Raw genomic sequence first — 16,451 nt, 5'->3', positions numbered from 1 at the left:
GAAAAAGAAGGAGAAGAAGAAGGAGAGGAAGGGGGAGGGGAAGAAGGAGAAGAAGAGGAAGAAGAAGAAGAAGGAGGAGGAGGAGAAGAAGGAGAAGAAGAAATAGGAGGAGGAGGAGAACAAGAAGGAGAGGAAGGAGAGAAAGAGGAAGAAGAGGAAGAAGAAGAAGGGGAAGAAGAAGAAGGAGGAAGAGGAGGAGGAGAGGAGGAAGAGGAGGGGAGGGAAGGAGGGAAAGGGAGGAAGAAAAGAAGAAGAGGAAGAAGGAGGAGGAGGAGGAAGAGAGGGGGAGGGGAAGGAGAAAAGGACTTTGACCTAAACCTCACATCTTATGGAAAACTTAACTCAAGATTCATATCATAGACTTAAATATAAAATATAAGACTATAAGTTTTAGAAAAATCCTAGGAGAAAAATCTTTGGATCTAGGGCTAGGCATAGAGTTCTTAGATTAGTTCTTAGGCTTGACACCAAAAGCATGATCTTTTAAAGAAAAGATTGATAAATACACATAACATAAAAATTACCAATTAAACTTTTTAAATGTACAGTTCAGTAGCATTAAGTACATGAACTCTTTTCATCATCCCAAACTGAAACTCTGTCCCCATTAAACTACTAACCCCTCCCCCCACCCTCCCCCCCAGCCCCTGGCAACCACCATTGTACTTTCTGTTTCTATGATTTTGACTACACAGGGAACCTCATATAAGTGGAATCATACAGTATATGTCTTTCTGTGACTCGCTTATTTCACTTAGCCTAATGTCCTCAGGGTTCATCTGTGTTGAAGTGTGTGTCAGAATTTCTTTCCTCTATAAGGCTGAGCAACATTCCATTCTATGGATAGACCTCATTTTGTTTATCCATTCATCCATTGCTTCATTTTAAAAGGTGACCCATGAAGGTCTTAAACAGTAGATTATATGAGAGGTGACATATTTGATTATGAGGCAAAGGAAGTCACTAGATGCCTGGGGCTTGGGCCACATTAAGGGGGAGAGAAGATTTAAGAAGGAAGCCTTGTATAAAAGGCTTGTATAAAAGGAATATTCCAGGGAGCCTGTGCTGTGAAAAATGCCTGCCTGAAAACAGACACGACATTTCATCCCCTTCATAAGTGCTGCTTCTGGGAATGTGCGCGTGTGCGTGTACTTGTGTGTGTGTGTGTACGTGTGTGTGTGCGTGTGTGTGTGCGCGCGCTATCTGGGGTCTTTCTCTTCAGTTCTAACAGTGCTCGGATGCAGTTATGGCTACCTGCATTTTGCAGATGAGGAAACAGAAGCATGGAGATTTTAAGGGACCTTCTTGCCAGCTGGCCTGGCCCCAAAGGATGGTCAGGACATCATCAGGTGCCTCTCCTGGAAGGCACCTTGGCCACTCGGGATCCATTCACATCCACACAGCCAGGCACAGGGAGGAGGGATGGAGGAAGGAGCACAAGGCGTGGAGTCCAAAGATCCCAGTGTGATGTGACCTTCTCGGTTAATTGGGCCATGGACATCCTTTCCCTTCTCTTGCCTCTGTTTCCTGGTCTGCAAAATATGGATGAGCATTCTTCCCTCAGGTAGCTGTGGAGGGTGTCACAATGCACACAGTGTGGGAGAGCATCTAGCCCAGGGTGGGCAGGGAATAGCCATGCTGGGATTTGAGGCAGACCCCACAATATTCCTGCATCCTCCTCCAACTGGTATCTAAGATGTAGGAATGGGAGCTCATCTCTTTCCCTTCCCCTGGGATTTCCCATCTTCTCTCAGGGCGTGGGGGTGTGCTAAGCGGTGAGGGCTCATTCACTTCTTAGTCCAACCAAGGCTCACAAGCTCTGGAAGCCAGGCACAGGGGGAGACTGAGAGCCCAGACACCCATCAGGGGGGTCACCTGCTGAGGGCAGGCTTTCCTGGAGAAATGAAAGCCCATTGTGTTAGTCAGAGCCATGGGTAGGCAGCTTGGGGTGTGGAGAGCAGTGGGTGAAGCAGGAGTTCTAGAGTCGATCTGTTCGGGTCCATTCTGGTCAGCCACTCTTCTGGGCAGGGCCAGGCCTGCAGCACCGACCATCACAAGATTCCCTTGGCCGGCTCTGTGACCCTCTTGTTGCATTGCCTGGCACACGGCAGTCATTCACAAGGTGAAGGTTATATTTCTTCCAGAACGCCCCCTTTGACTAAATTCCTTCTGCCTCTGTCAGTTGGGAGGATGGCTCCCTCTCTAACCTCCCCGCCCCCCATGGTGTGCTCCTCCAAGCACACAGAAGGCGCTCAATAATTGCTAGCAGATTCAATGAATGGATGGGGGACAGCACAGCCAAGAGGCTGGAGGTCAACGGGATGAGAAAAGAGTTCCCATGTCAAGGGGTTCTGAGGGTAAAACCGTGTGACATCCTGTGCAATGGACACATTCACAGGTATCTCCTCCTGGAGTTACGTCCGTGGCAGCCAGAAGTCCACTCTGGGGACCTCTGCCTTGCCAGGACTGTGCCTGTCCTCACCTTCTCTCAGGTCCTGTGCATCTGAGGTGACTGACTCAGGACTGTCCACAATTTCAGAGTCACTGGCTCCATTCTCCATATGGCAGAGAGGGGACCCAGAGGGGAATCACAGGGCCATTGCCTCCCTCAAGGTGTTTCCACTCCAGACATGGTGCCAGGAGGGAGGGAGGAGGCGGACCCCAAGCCAGGCTGCGGAGCAAGCTCGAGTTCCGCTTGCTGGAAATGGTTTCCACATGGGGCCATTAAATGTCAACTACCTTCAGAGTCCTCCTGTTCAGCTGCGGAGCTGTGTTGTGCCAGAGGTGCCCAGCTGGGAAGCAAACCGGACCTGAAATCCAGCCCGGGCCCCACTTGCCAAGTCATGCCCATGGTTGCACCTCCTGTGATCCCCACAAAAGTGCTATCCAGCTCACCATGCCGACAAGCTTCCTTTTCCCAAGGGTGTCCTGACAACCAGGGGACAAAGTTGCAAGGGATCCCACAGCAGCTGCAGGGGATGCTCCAGGCAGCCAAGAGATGGCTGCCCTAGCTGCCCCTCACCCTCACCCCCCCCACCATGTCGGGCCCTCCAGCCACAGGGCTCCCTTCCCACCCCCCCATTCCAGCCCAGGAGCAGGCTGTGGGATTGGCAGATACTGGAGGCTCTCAGAAGGAAATGCAGGAGAGGGGGTTCCCAGAGGTTGGTGGGGAACTGCCAGGGGAAAGCCCTAGGACACCCTCCTTAGCCAAAAGGGTGCAAGGCAGGGGAAAAAATTTAGGAGCCACTAAAGTGCCGTGCGGGCTTTCTGCTGCCTCCCCCAGGCACACAGCCCACATCTCGTTTGTCTTTGAAACTGGGTCTTTGGAGGAGTAAACTGAGGCTCACCCGTGTGAGCCACCTGACCCAAAGCACACCTTAAGCTTTAGACCCTGCTCTGCCTGTCTTCCCCACACCACCCTTCCCTTTGCGCGGCCCCACCCAGCCCAACCCTGCTTTCTGCCCCGTGGTGTGGGGGAAGCTGCAGCCGGGCAGGTTCCTCTTTCCGTCTTGGCTCTTGCATTCCCAGAGCAAGTGGCTGACCTCACGCCACCTGGGTGTGTGGGGAAGGAAGCAGGTGTGGTGCTGGGAGGGACCCAAGCCCGTGTTCAGTCCGCCTGGAGAAATCGGTTATGACAACAGAAAGGGCACACGATTTCTACATGAAGAACCAGACCACAGAAATGTTTCTATGGAAAAGTCGCGTTGAATGAACTGATTGCCAAACAAGGATTTAGCAACAGGATGGAGGGAAGCCCACACGGTGGGCATCAAGTAGCACGTTCAAGTAACACAAAAAGTGGCACCAGGAGAACAGAGTGGCAGCTCTGTGAGTACCTGTGATGCCCCTTTGGTGGGGTTCTCAGCTCTGGCTGCCTACTAGAGCCCTCTGGGGAGATTTTAAAAGCAAACACACACATGCAAGTCGGGGCCCCACTTTCTGATATCTTGCTGTAATTGGTCTGGGTAGATCCAGGCAGGGTATGTTTTTTAATTTCATGATTCTGATTGGATTGAGGACTGTGCCCTATAGGATCACACCGCCCACCCCACTCCTGCTCCAGCCCCTTTCCCTGTGGGACCCCCTGCCTCCGTGATGGCGGCAGATCAGCTAGGAGCGGTGTGACCTCAGGCAAGCCGCTGACCTTCTGGTCTAGAGAGCAGAGGTCTGGCCCACGTGAGCTGTGAGGTTCTGCCCCAGGAGAAAATCCAGTGAGACGGCACCTTCATGGTGTGGGGGGTGGGGGGATGACGAAGATGAGATGGCCTCACAGTACCAGAGGCTGGAGGTCCAAGATTGAAGTGACGGCAGGGTTGGTTTCTCCTGAGGCCTCTTTCCTTGGTGTGCAGACGGCTGCCTTCTCCCGGTGTTCTCCTCTGGGCTTTTCTCTGTGGGTGTCTGGGTCCTGATCACCTCTTTTTTTTTTTAAAGATTTTATTTATTTGACAGAGAGAGAGAGAGGGAGAGCACAAGCAGGGGAGGGGCAGGCAAAGGCAGAGGGAGAAGCAGGCTTCCCACAGAGCAGGGAGAGCCCAATGTGGGGCTCGATCCCAGGACCCCAGGATCATGACTGAGCTGAAGCAGTCGCTTAACCAACTGAGCCACCCAGGCACCCATGATCACCTCCTTTTTTTGACACCAGTCAGATTGAATTAGGGCCGCCCTAACGACCTCATTTTAACATAATTACCTTTTTATGTGAATCGAACAATTTCTTCACCTCTTCTGTTATGGGTGGACTGGGAATGGTTGCTGGTCTGGCTCTTAGGAACGCTGTCCCCATGAACACCCTTGTGCTTGTCAGTGGGCACAGCTGTGCACAGTGTCTGTTGGCAACGGGCCTGGGAGTGGAATTGTAGCTACAGGGGTGCATTTCTTCACCCCTGTAGTAGGTACTGCAAGTGCATCTCCAGAATGCCCACAATGCTGCTCTGATGGGCAGTGGGAGAGCCCCCTTTGCTAACTCCTCACCCATACTCAGGTTGGTCAGACCTGCAAACAATGTGCCCTGGGCCCCACGCACCCCGCTGAGGGCCTTGAGCTTCTTGGGATCAGAGGATGTCTCGGTCTCTTTGGGCTGCAATGACGCAGATTCCATAGATAAGTGGCTTAAACAACAAACATGTATGTCTCACACTTCTGCAAGCTGCGAAGTCTTGCTGTGCTCTCCACGGTGGCAGGGCTGAGGGAGAGTTCTCTGGGGTCCCTTTTATAAGGGCATGAAACCCATTCATGAGGGCTCCACCCTGCTGACCTAATCCCCTCCCAAAGGCCCCACCTCCTAATGCCATCACATCAGGGGTTAGGATTTAACATTTTGGGGGGACGCAAACATTGAGTCTAGAGCAGAGAGGCTGGGGCACTGTACCTTCAGTGTAGTGACCAAACGGGAGCCCAGCTGCCCACTCCCTTTCTTCCTCCCTCTCTGGCTCCTGAGGACTTCCTGCAGGTCCACCTCATCCATCACAGGCCACGGAAACTACTCTCCCTGCCCTCTTGATGGCCTTGAGTGTAACCCCGCAGTTCTCGGGACTCCCCTCTGGCCACATGGAGCCCTTTGCAAACCTCCCCTCCCATCCACACCTTCTGGGGGCCTGTGGGCACCATCCAGGAACATCAGGGTTCATTGCCTTAGTGAGCCACACAGGGAAGCTCTGCATGGGACAGCAGCTGTGTGGGACCAGGAGCCTGTGCTTAGAGCCATGAGCTCAGTGACTGGGCCAGGCACTAGCCTGAGCTTTCACATGCTCATCCACACAATGAAAGAACTGTCAGGATTCAGGGAGATCGTATCCATGAGGATGTTTGGGGTGATGTGCTACATGGCTCAGAATTCACTATTATCATCAGTGATCCTTTCTAAGGGAACATCAAGCTGAGACATAGGTAGCACTGGATCCATGCGGGAGAGTATCTCATCCTATCCCATGGAATGCTTCTAACCTCCCCATAGGAGAGGACACTGAGGCTCAGGAAGCTGGCTGGCCATGCTTGAGATTGCACCACTGGGAAGGGTCAGAGCCAGGAACCTTACCTGTCATGCACCTCCAAACCCCATTGTGCATAACCCCCTGGAGTAAAGGCAGCGTAGGTGGGCCAGTTCACAGCCACTGTGGCAGGAAGGTAAAGAGGATCCGAAGATGCCACCCCAAAATGTGCCCCTTTGGCCTAAGGCTTATGTGGAGGTGAAGACAATTGAAAAACAGCAGACCCCAAAAAAACTCTACCCTTCCCCTATCTGCCTCAAGGCAGGGCATAAATTTCCCCTTGTCGAGGTGTTCTCCCTTCTCCCATACCAGGAAGAGGAAACCACTCATGACTGAGACTGCACCAACTTGAATCTGCATAAACAAACCTTACTGAAATATCCCTTATGTTCTAGGAGTTTCCCACATATGCTGACCTTCCCACACCTCACCAGCCCCAGAAGCCCCAAACCCTTCTCCTGTGTCTTTTCTTTTACTCGCTTTTTGTTAAGATGGTATACAAGCTCCAAATTCTAAGTGCTTGAGTCACATTTCTTTGAGGAGTCCTGTGCCTACAGATGTATTTATATCTATTCTTTCCTCTTGTTAGCATGACTTTTGTTAAGTTTAATTTGCAGGTCCCTAGGCACCGAACATATAAGGGTAGAGGAAAAAGTTTCTCCTCCCTACAAAGGCAAGAATCCAGAGGAGGTCCTGATGGGCCTTCTTACAGCACACCATTCCTCAGAGGGCAGAGGCCCCTGGGAATAGCAGGGCTACCCCACCCCCCACTCCATGCCATGACAAGTGAGCATTGTGCTGTGTGCTGAGGGGATGACTCCCAGCCCGGGTAAGCAGGCACCCACTGAAAAAGCCAGTCACACCCATTAAAGAGTCCCCAGTGTCTGAGTCCCATGAGCAGGCTCAAGCCCCGTGAGCTCCTCAAGCTTGTCATGATAAAGGCATCATCAGTAGGAAGGCCAGCATGGAGCCAGAGATTCTGGAAAGCTGCCCCTTGGCAATGAGAGAGGAGAAAATCCTAGAAATTACCTGTGGTTTCCATGCTGTATTTCTCCAGGCCCAGCTCAGCAGGAGTCACTCAGGAGGGTTTGAAACCTATTCATCCATTCTTTAACACCCTCCTATCAAGAGGCAGAGCCCATTGTCCTCTCTTGAATCTGGGCTGGGCTGAATTCCTCCCTTCTGAGGAGTGCTTGAGGGGGCAGAATCGGTGCCTCATGACCTGGGAAGAAAGATCATAAAAGGCAGGACGGTTTCTGCCACCTCTCTCCTGGGCTGCTTGTCCCTGGAAGCCGGCCGCCATGCTGTGAGGAAGCCCATGCACATGGAAGGGACACATGAGGTGTCCCAGCTGAGAGCCCCGCTGACAGCCAGTATCCACTGCCTGACCTGTAAGTGGAGAAGCCGTTTGAGAGGACTCTGACCCCAACTACTCACTGCAACCCCATGAAACATCCTGAGTGAGAACAGCCAAGCCAGAACTGCCAGGTCAACCTCCAGAACAACAGAGATATTAGCGGTAAGCGTAGGGTGGTTTAAGCTGCTAAGTTTTGGGGTGGTTTGTTAGGAAGCCAGAGACAGATAGTCACTGAGGTCAGTTCCCGCAGTTTCTGTCCAACACCCCTCTCAAACACCACGGCCAATTCTGGACTTCATACAGAGCAGCGCAGAAGCCCACCGGGGCCTCCAGCGCTGCCTGGCGGACAGGTGCCAGGGGCCAGCCGGTTCCTGGGCTGCCAGCGAGCTGCCAGCTTTGTGCTGTGGGGCCAGTCCAGTCCATACCAGCAGGCTCTCCTCCCATCTGTCTCACCTGTGGGCCGGAGTGCAGCTGTGAGCATCTCCTGCGCTGTCCTTTGCTCTGGGACTGGGTCCAGAGCCAAGCGGGCTTGACGGGTGGTCCACGCCAGCTATGGGACTGGCTGCATCATGGTCTATGAGGGCAGCAAATGTTCAAAGCAGAGGTGGGTCTCAGAGTCAAGTCCAAGAGGAGAAAATGAGTCCAAAGGTGGGGAAACAGGACATGCACGGGCTGGGAAGGGGGCACAGGGTAGGCTGGGGGTAATGTGCCTGCCTGTATGATGAATGGCTGGGTGCACGGCTGGGACAGACCTGAGAGCAAGGGCAGGACCAAAGGATCTGCGTCTGCACCCAGATCTCCCGTGCTGAACGCTGCTGGCTTGGCCAGGTACCGCCAGGCCCTTGGTCATCCTCTTTTCCCCAAAACCTCAAGGACAGCACCCACTTCCTACACTTTCACCTTTTGATTAGGATGCTGTCCTGTTGGAGCCACGGGCTGTCGGGGCCTGACTCTTGATCCTTCCTCACCCCGCCCCCGCCCCCACACCCTCTGAGTACCACTGGGGTGGCCAGAACAAGGCCACAGACATCCAGCCCCTTTGGAAACAGGGTACAGGACGGATGCCCCCTCCCCTAAAGACATGTCCTGCGTCAAGATCAGCTCCCTCTGGCCTGTAGCCTCCCACAGTGGAGGTCCCAGCATGCCTTGCAGCCCGAGCCCAACCCAGGCTCCCCTGCGGCAGGAGGGACAAACGGGCCTGGAAGGCACTGTCCCTGCCTTCCTGGGGGTTACTGGGACTGTGGCAGTGGGCTTTGCCCTCCTCCTTCCCCACTCGCCCACTCCTCCCCTAGTTACATTGTGAGCAAACAAATGCTTTCCAGCAGAGTCAGAGTTCATTAGGGAGATGGAGAGCAGTGCTCCCTGGGCTGCCCACACTAACGGGAATGGAGAGGCCTGCCTGGCAGGCCGACCACCCAAGCTGGTCCACTGCCTGCCCTCCTGGCCTTTAGAGGAGCTGGGTGGGCAGGAGAAGGGAGGAAAAGAGTGCTCAGCGCAGTGATAGAAGGCTGCTCATTATTATTTCTTTAGATGAACTATTTGGTAGACACTTGTTTGTATGTTGTGGGCTTCAGCAAAGGCAAAAAGACAATGCTGAGGGCTCCCGGAATGGCTGCAGTGGGATGGAGGGCCTCTCCCAGAGGACACGGGCGGGCAGGGTGCAGAGGCAGAGGGTGTGGCCCCCCATGGCTTTCAGTCTCAGAGAGGGGCCTCTGGGGTGCAGAATCTGCTGGGGGGCGGGGCTGGTCCTCCTCAGCTGAGGGCTGTTAACACCCACCAGGGACTGGAAGAACACTCCTTCTGGGGTGGGACAGGGAGAAGGAAGCCCCAGGAGGGGGCACCTGGTGGGGTGCAGTGGGAACAGGTGGGAGAAAGGCGGGGTTTTCTGAGGGTGCCTGGACCCATCCTGGCCGCTGGACCTCTGAGCCCTGGGGCCCTCACTACTGACCCGCTCTTGCAAATGCCCAGCACGCTGTGCAAACAGGAGTCAATGGGCTCAGTGAAGTGTATGGTTCCATGCTGAAGCCATTTACCTTTTAACTAAATTCAGAGGGTGCTTCTCGCTTTTTTAAAAAAAGAAACAAAAACCAGCTTCATTGAGGTATAATTGACATGTACTAAGCTGTGCCGATTTCAAATGCAAGTTCGAGGACTTAGATTCAGAGAGGCCCCTGGTGAGGCCAATACCACAGTCAGGAGAGTGAGCACATCGCCACCCCCTTCAAGTTGCCTGGAGCCCCTCAGGAATCCTCCCTCCCTCCTCCACCCCTCCACCCCCAGTCTGTGCTTCTTGCCGTAATTTACTGGTATTTTTTAACTAAAATAAATTGCATTTCGTTATAGGAACAGAAGTTGGTGGGAAGTAAAAATGGGAGAATAAGCTTGTCTAGCCCGTGGAGGGAATGCTGGGGGGACAGTCACAACCTCCACATACAGGTGGGGTCGGGCCTGTCGAGAGAAAACCCAAGGCTCAGATTCCCGGCAGCTGTGGGGATTGCTCTGAATGACCCTCTGAGGTCTCCTTTCCTTTGGGGAAAATAAAAGGCAGCCCTGGGCATGATTTAAAATCCTAGTCAGGTCCTAAGTAAAATCTGGGGAAGGGTTTCTTCTATCCTGCAAGCCCCAAGGCAGGCGCCTCCCAGCGGAGATGGGGGGCAAACTCGATGCCCACTGGGCTCAGGGCAGAAACCAGCAAGGGAAAAGGAGGGCAGACCACGGCTGGCCAAGGGGGGAAGCCGCCATCCAGCTCTGGCCTCTCTTGCTGGGACCGGCTGAGTTTTTTACTAGATGCCGACGAATATCTGGATTTTTAAGCACAATCTCCTAATTCTTAAGGTTGACCCTGTCATGGTTTTTAAATCACCTTAGGGAATGCAAGTCTAGGGTGCCCTAATTGCCAGCACCCAGCTTGTGGCTTCTGCACCATCAGATGACCTCTCTCCTTCCTCTGTGCTCCTTCTTGCTAACTCTAGCACCATCTTGTTGCCATCCAACAGATGCTCCTTTTATTTCATGTCCATAAACTTCCACTGGGCTCTCGTGATGCTGTCCCGTTCGGGGCTCTGGCCTGGGGAGGAAGCTATAGAGAGGGATGGTCCCCGTCCCTGTTGCTGGGGACATGCTGGATGCTGAATGCTCCCATGGAAGTGCATCCGCAGCTCCCAGGCTTATGAAAGAGATGCCAAAGGCTCTACTGGGGTGCTCACTGATGGCCACAGGGAGAGGACATTGGGGCTGAGCTGGAGCCAAGAAGGATGATGAGGATTCACAGGCAGCCAAGGGAGGAAAGGAGGACAGCGGAGGGCATGGTGTGCTCTGGGAAAGGAAAGTGGTCTGTCCAGTGGGTCAGATGGGGACCCCAGGGATGCTGGCTAGTTGGGAGAAGAGTGATATGGGAGAAGAAAAGAGACTCACCAGCATCCCCTCTGGGACCTCTTGCAGCTCTTGTCCTCTCTTGCCCAAGCCCTCTTAAGGAAGAACTTCCTTCTGGGTTCTAGGAGAGGGGAGGGTGTCCGTTGAGCTTGTTTTATTGTCCTAGCAGCCTAGAATGGAGATCGACCTCAAAGATTGTCTAGTCAAATCCCCGCAGGACACCCTGTCCCACAGCACTATGTCATCTGGACCCCCTTCCCACCCTTCCATCAAATAGGCCAGGATCCTGATCTCCCTCCTTCATAGGGGTTTGGGGGTCCTTGGGGTTTTTCCCAGCATAAGAATGGCAGGAAGCTGCCAAAAGTTTGCTGCGATCAGAACTCAAAGCACACTCGAGCCGGCAGAGAAGGAGTGAATACAGATGAGCTTCCTTTGGACAGCTGTGCCTACACTCTATAAAAAAGTGTCAGATTCAATCACTCAGGTTCGGGGGCCATCGACGCCAAACATCTGGATCTTTGGACAGGCCCTGAAGACGCCCGGATGTTGCACTTCCCACCTGGAAGCCTGCTGTCATCTACGGGCCGCGCTGATGTGGAAGAGGGACGCACCTGGCCAGGCCCAGCCCACTTCCTTGGAGGGGCCTCAGCCTGGCTCCCTGCGGACAGAACGAACGTGGGGGGTGGGAGGGGGAAGCAGGGCCTGTCCAGCCTGCGCTGGGCCTTTCTGGGCCATGGGGCAGCCCCATGCCCACCACCGGACACTGACAGCCCAGTGGCCACTGCTCGGCGGGGTGTCCCTGCCATTCTCCTGGACCATTAGTGATGGCCAGTGACGAGCTAACTGGTGAGTTCGCCTTGACCCTGGGAAGGGGCCGCAAAGCTAGTTAGCCTTGGCTTATGAAGGAAGAAATTCACTTTTTTTCCATTTTGACCCTCTCCTCCTGCCAAGAATAAACCGAACGGCTAATTCCTAGGGTCTAGCTCCCAGAGGTGGGACATCTTTGCAAAGTTACTGCCTCAAGCCACAGCGGAACGATGCCAACAGTTTGTCACCCCCAAAATACTTTTTAGTAATGAAGTGTCATTAATCAGAACCCCTCGCCCCCAACAATTTGCTGAGAAAGATGCTCCTGACTGTCTAAAGGAGAGGATCAGGGAAGGCCAACCAACTTTTGTGAGAACCAGCGCCCCTCCCTCCCTTGGGCTGGTTTCATGTGCACTGTCAGGGGTGAGCGCAGCTGCTGGACGGAAATGATCCAAGAAGAGTAAAGTTGCACCCCTCGATAAAGCTCCTCCATTGCTTCACGTGGAGCATGACCATGGAGTAGGACCCACCAATTCCACTCCCAGGGATATACCCAGGAGAATGGAGAACACAGTCCATGCAGAAACTTGTGCATGAATGCTCATAGCACTATTCACAATAGCCAAAAAGTGGAAACTACCCCATCATCCATCAACTGGTGAATGAATAAATAAAATGTGGTGTAGCCATATCACGGAATGTTATTTGGCAATAAAAAGGAATAACGTACTGACATATGCTACAACATGGATGAACCTTGGAAAAGTCATGGCAAGTGAAAGAAGCCAGACGCAAAGGGCAAATATTGGATGATTCCAATTATATGAAATGTCTAGCATAGGAGAATCCATAGAGACAGAGAATAGATCAGTGGTTTCCTAGGTCTCCAGGTAGGGTGGGGGAGGAAATGGGGGGTACCTGCTAAAAGGTACAGGGTTTCTTTTTGTAGCGAAGAATACAAAAAGATTCCTATGTTCCTATGTTCCTATGTTGATTGTGATGGAGGCACAACCCTGTGAATACACTAAAAGCCACTGGCTTGTACATTTTCAATGGCTGAATTGTATGGTGTGTGAATTGTATCTCAGTAAAACTGTTACTAATAAAAAAGGATAAGAAAACTGCATCTTCAACATATTCCAGGATCCAGACTTTCACAATTCCCAGCTGGTGGCCCACCCAACCACCCACGTATTGGAAGGGTTGTGCTAGGATTCAATGATTGGCTTACCTTTGTCAATTGCATCCAGATATTTGGAATTATAGCAAAACAGGATTGATCCCATCACCTATTCCAAAGGAGACAATAGAATAACATCACACCCCTAGACATTAAAGGCCTGGATATAGTCTTATAATTTTATAGAGGAAAGATTGAATGTTTATTACCCCTGAATCCAGTATGTGGGCCCATGAAATTTAAAAAGAAAATAGATTGTTGATTTACTGTGTGACCTTAGGCAAATGACTTACCATCTCTGGTTTGCAGTTTCTTCATTTATGAAATGGGGATAGTAATAGCACCTATCTCCTAGAGTTGCTATGAGGATTAAACAAGTAATATATTTAAAGCACTGAAAACAGTGCCCAGAATACTGTAGAATGTATTTGCTATTATTTGATTTCTGTCTCGTGGCCTTAGGACTCTGCTTCCATCACCTAATGTCTTTCCCTGAAACTCTCATATTCTCACCCCACCCCCCAATCAGGTCGCTGCTTATCTATCGCAAGGCAGATGACATAGCCCCTTGCCTGACCACCCTAACCGAGTGGCCCTTCCCATCCCACCACGCTGCCTTAGTTTTATTCACAGCACTTGTATGACCTGAAATTGCTATATCTGTATTTGTTTACTATCTAGCTACACGGCGTCTTGTTCACACGGAACCCTGCCTGGATCAGAGGCATTTGCTAAAGGGATGAATGAAGCAGTGAATGGATCTCTACTGGGTGTGGGATAGATGCCAGAGACCTGTGTCCCGACCTTAGGTCCACACTGAGCAGCTGGAGGGTCCTTCATCCGTCGTGTGTATCTGGAGGGCTCTTAGTTCCAGAAGTCCTGGCAATGGAGTGGCCAGAAAATGGAAGCCACAAAAACACTTCTCCTTTGGGCCAGAGGCAGAAGCCAAACTGATTTTGAGGGAGAACTCCTTTCACTTTGGGAAACTAAACCGTCAGTGGCTACGACCAGTGAAGGCAGGTCTTGCTCTGGGTGGAGCACCTGACAGGTGCAGAGCCGAGCACCCTGAAGCTCGTTGTTACTTCGCAGGCAGGAAAGTGGAGGAGGGACAAGAGGCCAGGGGCCATTCTGGCTGAGCTGGTCACCTCGTCTCTCCTCCCGATCTGGACCACATGCTGCTGAGCTTCGGGAGAGCTAGGAAGTGGATGTCGTTTTGCTGGGCGGATGGATACCCCCATCAAAATTAGAATGGAGTGAAGAAAACTAGAATAGTGATTAACAGTGGAGAAGACTAGCTATTGGATGGGTAACCAGCAGTCCCTGCCACGGAGAAGATCAAAGAGCCAGGTTCCTTTCACCACTGGTCACAGATGGGAACTCTCAAGTTGTGTAAAGACTTCAGCACCATTCCCTGTGCTGTGTTTACAAAAAATCCGCTCTGCTGAGTTGCCCCTTCATCTAAATCATCATTTTTTTTTTTTTAAACGTAAGGCCCTCAGCAGCTAATTAAATAACAAGCCTCGGGTTGGGATGACTCACAGGGAACTGGATGGACTCGCTCATGGAAACACCAAATGGCCCCAGCCCAGGGGCCTTCAGAGGGGAGCAAAGACACAACCCCTGTCCTCCTTTTCTGAGGCAAGCAAACAATGTCCCCTACCCCAACTATAAACAAAACACCATGTCTGTTCATCATCGAGCATTTGGAAAATTCAGAGAACAATAAGTAAGAAAATGAAAATCTCCCCAGCCCCACCACGCAGAGATGAGCACAGTTCACATGCTGACCTAATTCCTGATGGCGTGGTTGGCCAGGGACCCCCTTTAGAATTTAGGACCCACCTTACCCCCTGGGTGTATATCAACCTTACCTCTGTAGAAAATGTTTTGAATCTCAAGAAGCCAGCTCTGGGGTTTAAACAGAGAAAAACACTACTCCTCCACCCCCCGGCTTTCCCATCAGGTGTGTACCCCTCATGACTTCCAAATCTGGGTGCGGGAATTGTGTGTTTCTTAAATTACACTGACGGAAGAGCCACGTGGGAAACAAGTGATTCTCCAAATGGGGTTTTTATATGCCTTGTGTGGCCAAGCGAGCCTCGGGCCTGGGGGAGAGGAAGTACGCAGAGTTTGCTTCTTGGAGAGACCAGCCATCTTCAAGTATTTTTTTTCTTTTTATTCAATTAGCTTTGGAGGGAGGGGGGTCACCAGCTGCATGGTTTGTGAGTCACTCGGATTTCAAGCTCTAAACAGCCTATTTTAGGCAATGGATGTTTAAGGTTTGAGAGTTTTTACTATTATTATTCTTAATTATTCATTTTCAAATCTGGCCCTGGAGAAGACTGGTTCTTTCCCCTCAAGGTTTCAGCATTAGATCTGGAAGTCGGTAAATAAGAAGGTAATCTGAGGTACCTATGACCTAAATGGGGGGGATTAAAAATGCAATTAATGTACAAGGAAAGAGTGATCGGTGCTTGGGGGGATGGAAAAAGAGAGGATGAAAAGTCTGTAAATCACCCATTTATCTCAAAGGGGCCCCTGCTTCCAATGTTGGCTCTGAAACCTAATCGGGTCCTCTAGCCTGACCACGGGAAAGAACAGTTGCATTGAAACCATCCTGGAAAGTTTGAGGAGCCCTATAGCCATAAATATTGAGTGTGCTTTACCTTGTTTATTAAATACACATTGATGGATTTGAGCTGTGTGCTGAGCACCTTCCACATGGGAGGTGTGGGAGGACCCGCACTCTTAGAACTTGATAGTGATGAATAACCAGCACTCGGGGGGGGGGGGGGGGGGCGGGGCGGCGGACGGGGCTGGGGAGGAGCCGGTGAGTTCTTGTTTGATATCGTTTGCAATGTCTATGGCATAAATATTCCCGCCGCCAAGACAATCTTTGAACTCGGAGCTGGAGAGGGATGTACGGTAGCACATATTATACAGTATTTCCACCATATAAGCACCATATAGATTGTAAACAGGTATGAGTAACCTCAATTGTACAATAGAGTGAATTAATTAGGAAGAGATGAGTTGGATGGGATTTGAGTATCACCTTTGTTTTGGATACGATGTATTTAATTGTAAGTTTCTAATTTAATTTTTCATAAAAGCTGTGTTTAACAGCCAGCTCACAACATTTCTGAAAATGTCACGCCATTCTCTCTGATTAGGAATGAGCCAGCTCCAGGACACTGCTGTCTAAGGGGGCGGTTAGGGAGTAAACAAACGTTGATCGTTGGCTGGCCAGGTCTAGGAAAGCTTCCGGCTACTGAGGACAGCCTGCCACCACCCGACTGATCATCTGATGGTAGCCCAGGGCCACTCCCTGGTTTCCAGGTCTGCTGGATTTGGAGCCCATCTCTGAGCCTCAGACCTGTCTGACTCCTCCTAATTCTGAGATCATCTGTCTTCAGATGGTGCTGAGCATCTTCAGAGTAAAAGCTTGGCTAGTAAGGGCAGTGCTGTACTCTGGTTTGTGCTGTAATGTGCTTCTCTCCCTCCTCTCTTCCTCCGTCCCCTTACTTCCTCTCCCCATCCTCCTTTTCCTCCACCTTCATCTCCTGCCCTCTCCTTCTCTGTCTCTGTCTTTGTCTCTCCTTTAGTCCAGCACAGTAGCCAAGTTAGCCCACTGTGTGCCCTTATGGAAAATCCTTTGTTAAAAAAAAAAATCATTTGTTGGGCGCCTGGGTGGCTCAGTCAGTGAAGCGTCTGCCTTTGGCTCTGATTATGATCCCAGGGTCCTGGG

This window comes from Phoca vitulina, unplaced genomic scaffold, assembly GCF_004348235.1.
Source record: "Phoca vitulina isolate PV1807 unplaced genomic scaffold, GSC_HSeal_1.0 scaffold61, whole genome shotgun sequence".
In the NCBI taxonomy this organism is placed as follows: Eukaryota; Metazoa; Chordata; class Mammalia; order Carnivora; family Phocidae; genus Phoca; species Phoca vitulina.
Note: the sequence above shows the minus strand (reverse complement) of the source record.